The sequence below is a fragment of the Saccopteryx bilineata genome, chromosome X, assembly GCF_036850765.1.
Source record: "Saccopteryx bilineata isolate mSacBil1 chromosome X, mSacBil1_pri_phased_curated, whole genome shotgun sequence".
NCBI lineage: Eukaryota > Metazoa > Chordata > Mammalia > Chiroptera > Emballonuridae > Saccopteryx > Saccopteryx bilineata.
Window position 1 is genome coordinate 124,541,250 of NC_089502.1, and position 8,723 is coordinate 124,549,972.

General features: G+C 36.0%; 1 pseudogene; it reads left to right on the forward strand.

Annotated features, from left to right (window-relative positions):
* The first annotated feature begins 2,747 nt into the window (after positions 1–2,747).
* LOC136317836 (RWD domain-containing protein 1 pseudogene) lies at positions 2,748–3,829 on the forward strand (annotated as a pseudogene).
* Positions 3,830–8,723: the final 4,894 nt, after the last annotated feature.

Sequence of the window (8,723 nt, forward strand, 5' to 3'; positions counted from 1 at the left end):
CTTTTTTATTTTTATTTTTTGGTGTGTGTGTGTGGGGGGGGGGCTTGGTTTGCAGCTAGGCAGTAGGTCAAAAGTGATGGGCAATTAATAACTCCTAGGAACAGTCCTCATCCAATATTTGATGAGAGTCAGTGTATAAATATCCTACCTTGCATATCTTTCAATTGAGATAAGTCTGAGATATATGTCTTTGGGAGAAATAAGCTGTATTCATCTACAGTGGTAGGTTGCTTGATAGTCACCCTTTATTGGCTGACTTCTTTATCCTATTTCATTTTCCCAATATTTCACTGCTATCTCCTTAATATCCAAATTAAATTATTTTCACTCAATCCTTAGAATCAAGGTTGGCTTCTGATGGAACTCAAACTATAACCATAGACTTTCCCTATAATGAGACATATCAAAGAAAGAATATAGTAATACTTCATTATAAATGTTCTACAATAAGCCTGGAGATACATATTATGTCAGTAGTATCAAATACTTAAGAACAATGAATATTCTAGTCTTTTAACTTATTTACAAAGTATCTACACACAAGTCACAAAGAAACAATAAATACAATATAGTTATCACAAAGTCTATCACTTTCATCTTTAATTCTACATTTTGATTAACTACTGTGTAGTCTTATCTTTATCTTGAGTATGAGTGAAATCGATACTTCTGTGAGTTCTGTAGATTGCTATAACTTCTATTTAATCCAATATCAAAATTGTGTGCCTCTTGTTTTGAATATTTATATTTCTATATCAGTTAGCTTTTGCTGCATAATAAACCACTCCAAAACTTAGTAGTTTAAAACAAGAACCACTTACTTAGCTCACAATTCTGTAGACCATCAATTTAGGCTGAGCTAAGCTGGGAAGTTCTTCTGGTTTTGCTGGGCTTTCTTGTGGATTTATGATTAGTTGACAAATTAGCTGGGAGCTAGCTGATTGGCTTACAATGGCTTTGGCTAGCATGACATTTTTCTGTTCCACATTCTCCTGAAGGCTAGCTCTGACTATTCTTGTGGCTGGGCAGGGTTTCAAGAGAAAGCAGAGGCACAAAAATCTTCTTTGAAGTCTAGGCTTAGAACTAGCACAATATAACTTCTACCACATTCCATGGGTCAAAGTAAGTCAGCAGATCAGCTCAGATTCTAGAGTTAAGATAATACACTGCATGTACTAATGGGAGAAACATCAAAGCTACATTGCAAAGAGTATGCATTCGGGCAAAGGAAAATAATTGCATATCTATTTTTCATATGTTCACACAATACCAAAGTAAAGCTAAATAATAATCAACAAAAAATTAGAAAAAAGGAAGCAAAAATATATGCTTGTCTATATTCCAAAATTATATTTTATCACAGTTATATTTTAGTTATAATACAGTACAAAATATTTACCAAAATGAATCAAAAGTTTGAAACACTTTTCTATGAATACTTTTGGAATTACCTAGAGGGAGAGGTATGTTAGCCAAAGTTAAGAATGAAAAGCTCTTAATGCAGACTTTGATCTCAATTATTTATAATTTAGAAATGATCAATGTGGCACCAACACAATTTGTTAAGAATAAAGCACCATTTACAAAAACTTTGAATATTTGCTGTGTATCTAAATCTAAAGCATTATTTTCTTTTAATAGCTAAATATTAACCCATGGAAAAGAGAAAAATTCAGTTAAAATGGTGACAGGTCCTTAATTCTGGTGGAATGCCTAGGTATTCTCTAATTATAATTCCAATTGGAATATTACAGTAGGAACAAAAATATTTATTTTATTCATGCAGCTCACTATATCTCTCTTCCCTATTAATTTGACTGACTCAAGTTTTCAGTTTTTTTTCAGATTCTCAAAACAAAGTTTGGACATAGAATGAGGATCAGTTAAGCCTTAGCATTCCTAAACTAGTCATGCTAAATGAAAACTGTATCACTACAATGAAAAGGTGGGAATTAGAGTATATTTGTGATATTCATTTCAATTTTGAAATATAAAAGCATTTTAGACTCTTTTTTAATTCCTGTTATGCTCCAGATAAATCAAGACACTTTGGAAAATAAATACTTTAAGTCATACAGGGTCTCTAATAAAAATGTATTCCCCCTACACACATACAAACAGTTTCCCTTCTGTTAAGCATTCTTTGGAATGTTGATGGCCAGTAGAATGTGCCTCTGGTATGAGATAAACTTTCTCTTAGAAAAGTGAAGAGAAAAATATGATTGCTGGGTGGATAAGAAGTCATAATATGCCATTTACTGACCAATTACTGATCACTATACACCAAGGTCAGAGAGCTTGAAAATGGGAATAGAGAGGCCCCTGGACCCCCAGGTGGGAACTCTGTACCTGTGCCCACTGGGCCAGTGCCTGCTTTCCCAGCGCAGTGGTTGTCCTAGCTATAGCACATCAAGTGGGTGTCTGGGCAATCCCTGAGCAGTGAGCAACTGGATCACAATGACAAAGATGGCAAGGGCCAGGGCCATGAGCTAGAGGCTCTGGAGTTCATCTATCCCAACTTCTTAAGAGTATTATCTGAAAATCTCCCAGCTTCACCATTAATGTGACATCTGAAGCTGGGGAAAATGATGGAACTATCCAGACTACCTTCAAGTTTACAGACAGTGAGAAATATCCAGATGGAAACCCCCTCCTTTTACTAAATATTCCCACAGGAAAATCTAGAAGATAATGGTATCTCAGGCATTTAAAAATTATTAGTATTACAGGCAGAAGGAAACCTTGGTATGGTGATAATCTTTACTTTAGTGACAGCTGTGTAAGGAAAATTAAATGAAACAGTGGTTCAAATACAGTGTGTCCGTAAAGACATGGTGCACTTTTGACCAGTCACAGGAAAGCAACAAAAGACGATAGAAATGTGAAATCTACACCAAATAAAAGGAAAACTTTCCCAGTTTCATACCTGTCCAGTGCAGTTCGATGTGGGCTCACGCACAGATGTTTTAGGGCTCCTTAGGTAGCTATCCCGTAGCTTCTACAGACTCGTCACTGACTGATGGCCTACCAGAATGGGGTTTCTCCACCAAACTGCTGGTTTCCTTCAACTTCTTATCCCACCAAGTAATGTTATTCCTATGTGGTGGTGCTTTGTTATAAACGCGCCGATATTCATTTTGCACTTTGGTCACAGATTCAAATTTAGCAAGCCACAGAACACACTGAACTTTCTTCTGTACCATCCACATCTCGACTGGCATGGCCGTGGGCTGCTCCGCTGTATACACAGTGTTACGTCATCATCATCTGTGCATGCGCACATGTTGCCACATCATCCTACAGAAACTGGGAGGGTTTTCCTTTTATTTGCTGCAGATTTCACATAGATTTCTGTCATCTTTTGTTGCTTTCTTGTGACTGGTCAAAAGTGCACCATGACTTTACGGACATACTGTACATACTAGAAGAGAAGAAAACAAACAAAAAGAAACAGAAACCAAAAAGCAATTATTTCATGGCACTCCTGTTGCAATTGAGAATTTAAGTTGAAAAGCTGCATTTGATGCAGAACTCTTGGAAATAAAAAAGAAACCAATGAAAGGAGAACAGCAATCAGGAAAAAAATTAAATAAGAAACTGTTATTTGAAACAAATCATAATCTTGACCCATCTGATAGTCTAGTTCTTGAAGGATGCTGAAAACAAAATGGAGGTAGATGAGTCTTTGTTCCAGGAAATGGATGGCTTGGAGCTGGAGGGTGATGAGAGTGATCCAGACTAGAATTCTGCTGACCCAGAGAGTGACTTGACTGATTTATGGTCTATCCCCATCTACAGAAAGACTGTGGATATGAAGAGAGAGTGTTAATCTTCCTTTCTTTTTTTCTGAGAAAAAAAATAGTTTTCAAGAAGAATATTTTCCTGATAGCTTTCATAATTGAATTTATTGAACTAACCTTAAATTTTTAAACAAAGAAAGAAAGTGGGACTAGAAGAGAATAGAATTAATATTTTATTCAATCGGTGTTATCTGTAGTAATCAGAGATCTTAAAATAATCCTTAAGAATGTAGAGATAATTTACATTGGAAGAATGAAACCATTTAATTTGTTCAGAAAATTTTGAATTCCTTGTTCATTGAGACATGACAGATTTTATGTATATTTTCATTTCTTAAATTTGGTAGAAAATACGAAGAACTTTCCTCTTTGCACTTTTTTTTATGCTGCAAGCATCCTCTCTGCCATTCACCTTTATCTTCTTCCTTTAGAAAACAAGCTAACTAACAAAATTCCCAGAGTAAGGAAGTATTCTTATTGCTTGACAAGAACATGACTAAACACTAGTTTTGAAGATCTATAAGAGCACACAAAACAGTAGATAAATAAGTAAATAATGTCTATATAAATTTTTATATTTTTCTTACATCTATCCATTATCTATTTCTGTAGGAATAAAAACACACATGTATAGACAGAGGCAGGAATTTAAATTTTTTTTCTGTATTATATTTGCTGTGTGATTTATTTAAAAGCTTTCTATTATTGAATATTTAATAAAAGAGTGAATTAATTTCTGACATCTGTGTATTACTTGATTTTTTTCTTCTTCAGACTAAAGGCAACAGAGGGAAGTAAAAAACAAGAGATGTAAAGTGAAGAAATGCAATTTGGTTCTGCCAAAGAAAAATAATTTATTGTGATAGATGAGATTTTGTACCTCTTTTTAATTTTATTTATTTCTGGCAATGTAAAAATTCAGGAGTGTTGTATATTAGTGCAAAAAGAACAAAGGTAACATTTTTGAACTTAATCCTATCAAATTACAGAATATCACTTATATATTTCTGAGGGGGAAAAATGGTAGTTACAACTTTCCCCCAAATATCTTAATATCTATAATTCAGAGCATTTGCAACTACAAAATAATTTATTTTCTACTAACCCATAGCAGAAACAGGGAATCTTTTTCTGCATACTTGTAGGTTTACTGTCTAAGTAAGTTGTAGAACTTCGACAAATGACCTTATTTTGAGAACTGACTTTGAATATTAAACTGTAGAAATTGCAAGCAACTCCAAGCATCCCAAATGATACATACAAGTGTGTGCTGAGTGGTTGAGTCGAAAGGGAATGACATTCTGGTTTTGAACATGTGTGCACCATTACCTATATTGTGACCTCTATCACTGCAGTATTTCTGACTATAGTTTAAGGAAAAGCAATCAGGTTGGCAGTTTAAATTCAGTAAATACATAAATACTTCAACAAACTTGAAATTAGGCAAGTAAGTCATCAGCATCTTTTGAAATTATGATGAGAAGTGATTGATTTGTTAATCATTTCTTTTCTTCCTGCAAAATACAAGATATAATCATCAGAAGATTTAATGTTTCTGTTGCTTTACCAGACTGCTATGGGCCTGAAGAAGAAATAAAAATGAAAACATGATACTATGTAACTGTGGACCATCCATTAATTTCCCAATAGTATTGTAGACCCTTGAATGTCGATATGACCCCTCTCTAAACCTAATGTATAAAATGCATTAGGCTCATGGTTTCTTTGTTTCTTAAAACCTGATAGATTCTTTATTCTTTGTTCATACAGAGCTTTCCAAATTCCAGGTTTGTCTCCAGAAATAACTATGAACGCCTGGAAGGTGGTGTCTGCATTCCCTCAAATTGTACTGTTTGTTTATGGTTCAGTTGTAAAGGTGAATGAAGGCAAATGTGAATTTAGTTGGGATCTACGTTTCCAGAAATTTTTGAATCTAGACTAGCTCCCTTATATTGTACCCTAGCCCAAATGTCTCAACCCCTTTTTGCTAGTTATCAACTTTACACAGCTAGTTTTGGTTTCCTAAATTTCTTGATAGGAATAGTCAAATCTATGAATGTGTCCATCCAGGTTGCTACTAGAAATAAGGTTAGAGTATGTGTCTTTCCATATATATCTGCAAAAATAACCAAAGCTATAAAAATAAATCAACTATATTCAATTCATATCAAGCAGTATGTCTCACTCTTAACATTCAGACTATGTAAGTCATTAATGATTCCACTTTTATCCATTTCCTGGCCATAGAAATGACTCTGATCACCTCTATATTAAAATATTTTGGGGGAAATTTTCTTCAATGAGCCCCAATCCAATTCCCTTCCAGGAATAATCAATTTCCTTTTCTTTTCTCCCTTTCAGAATATTTTTGTATGGACCAGAGTGACACAAGGATATATGACAAAGGATTTTTCTGTTGCTGTTACATCTCCTGGGAGATGCAATTTGATGTGTGTAGTGTTGGAAATTAAAAGTCATTTAATGGTTTGTGGAGATGATCCAATTTGAATTCCTATGGGATGCTCTTTTAAATCCAGCTTTATATAGATCATGATTACTTTACAATGTCTTTTTACCCTTTGTTCATCAAATATTTCTGCCACAACAGGTGTGACCTTTTTATCCCCCCTAAATTATTGCTCTTTGAATTGTGGTCTATCCACATATAAACAACATCAACATTTCCTAGAACTTGTTAGAAATTTAGACTCTCAGACCTCACCCCAGACTTACTGAATCAGAATATGTATTTAAAAGATCCTCTCCCTGAGAGATTCATATGCACATTAAAATTTGAGAAGCACTGTTCAAAATATTTTCTAAAAGGAAAAAGAAAATTTTAGCTGGTTTTCCTACTTTGCATATGATATATTCCCTATTCCATTTTTTTTCCTACTCACTACTCTCTTTCATCTTTGACTGGATGTTAACTGTTCAAGATGCCTCAAAAATATGCTACTTTTCTTATGGGCAACAAATTAAAGATATCATTTTCACACAAATACTTTTACTCCATTTACATTCAGCATTTTATTTTATGGGTATAGAACTGCACTCTCCTGTACAGTAGGCACAAGTTAGGCTATGAAATTGCCAGTTTAAACAGCTTCCAGATCAGACTGGCAGCTTCAGTGAACTGGGGATAACCAGTTGAAAGAGAAAATCTAGTTAACTCTTAGGGGTAGGTATTCCCAGTGCATTTGGTCTACTTCTGAAATATCAAGCTATTTCATGTAGGTTAGAACTGTAAGAAGAAAGGTAGTATAAAATGCCTCCTCTCCTCACATTCCTCTGCCATTATAAGGAGATTATAGCAAAAACATCTTACTTGAATGGGGAGACTTGGAAATGGGAGGAGAAGCTCCAGTTCCCAATCTATCACTGACTTTGTGATACTAGGTAAATCAATTGACCTGTCTGCGTTTGAGGTTACAATCAGTATATTGTGTTTGGTGACCTTTAGGTTCCCATTAGTTTCTGTAATTCTCAATTCCATAAATTAGAAAGTTCTAGTGCAGTTCCCTGAAATCAACTCATTATTACCAGGGATACCATTAAATAGGAAAGTGCATTCTATACATTTCAAACACAAGTCCTAAGATTACAGATAATTTTTTTAAGTATCTATTTTCAAGAAAATAATGATCTAGAGGAAAAGTCTATAAAGTGAATGCTGACACCTCAGGAGAAACCAAGTTGATTCTCAAAATTAATGATACGTTAAAATTACACTCTATAGTCATTGTTTATTTAAAATGAACCTCAGAAGAATTTTAATATATGGATTATCAGTAGGATGCATATATGTGAGTGAAATATTTTCAAAGAATATATATATATATATTCAAGCATATGCAGAATAATACATATGTTTATTGAAAGTGCATGTTCAGACAGTTTTAAAGTTTTTTTTTTTCATTTTTCTGAAGCTGGAAACAGGGAGAGACAGATAGACTCCCGCATGTGCCCGACCGGGATCCACCCGGCAGGCCCACCATGGGGCGACGCTCTGCCCACCAGGGGGCGATGCTCTGCCCATCCTGGGCTTTGCCATGTTGCGACCAGAGCCACTCTAGCGCCTGAGGCAGAGGCCACAGAGCCATCCCCAGCCCCCGGGCCATCTTTGCTCCAATGGAGCCTTGGCTGCGGGAGGGGAAGAGAGAGACAGAGAGGAAAGCATGGCGGAGGGGTGGAGAAGCAAATGGGCGCTTCTCCTGTGTGCCCTGGCTGGGAATCGAACCCGGGTCCTCCACACGCTAGGCCGACGCTCTACCGCTGAGCCAACCGGCCAGGGCCAGTTTTAAAGTTTTGGAGTGGGCAATCATAGATGTCTGGAGAACATTTGTTTAGAGAAGATGTAGATAGGAAAATAATAATACAGAATGTGTGAGAAATAAGTGCTTTAACGAGAATATAAGATTCAGTAAGTGTACAAAAAAGGGCACATAAACATGAATGGGGGACAAGGGAAGGACAGCTTTTCAGAAAATGTCCTTGACTTGAATCATCAAAATGAAGAGCAAAAGTAAACTGGACAGAATCATGGCATGTGCAAAGACATTTGTGCCCTAACCAGCATGAAAAATATAGGGACTGCAACTGGTTCAGTGCAGCCAGAAGCTACATTATATGTGAAGGAGGGGTAAGACACAAGCCTGGGAGGAGGGCATATGCCATAAACATATATTCCATAGTTTTCTAGAATAAAGGGAAGTTTACAGCCTGACCAGGCAGTGCTTCAGTGGCTAGAATGTAGGACTGGGATGCAGAAGGCTCAGATTTGAAACGTCAAGGTGATCAGCTTGAACACAAGCTCATCCTGCTTGAGAACGTGCTCACCAGCTTGAGTGTGGTGTCTCTGGCTTGATCATGGGATCATAGACATGACACCATGATCTATGGTTTGAGCCCAAAGGTCACTGG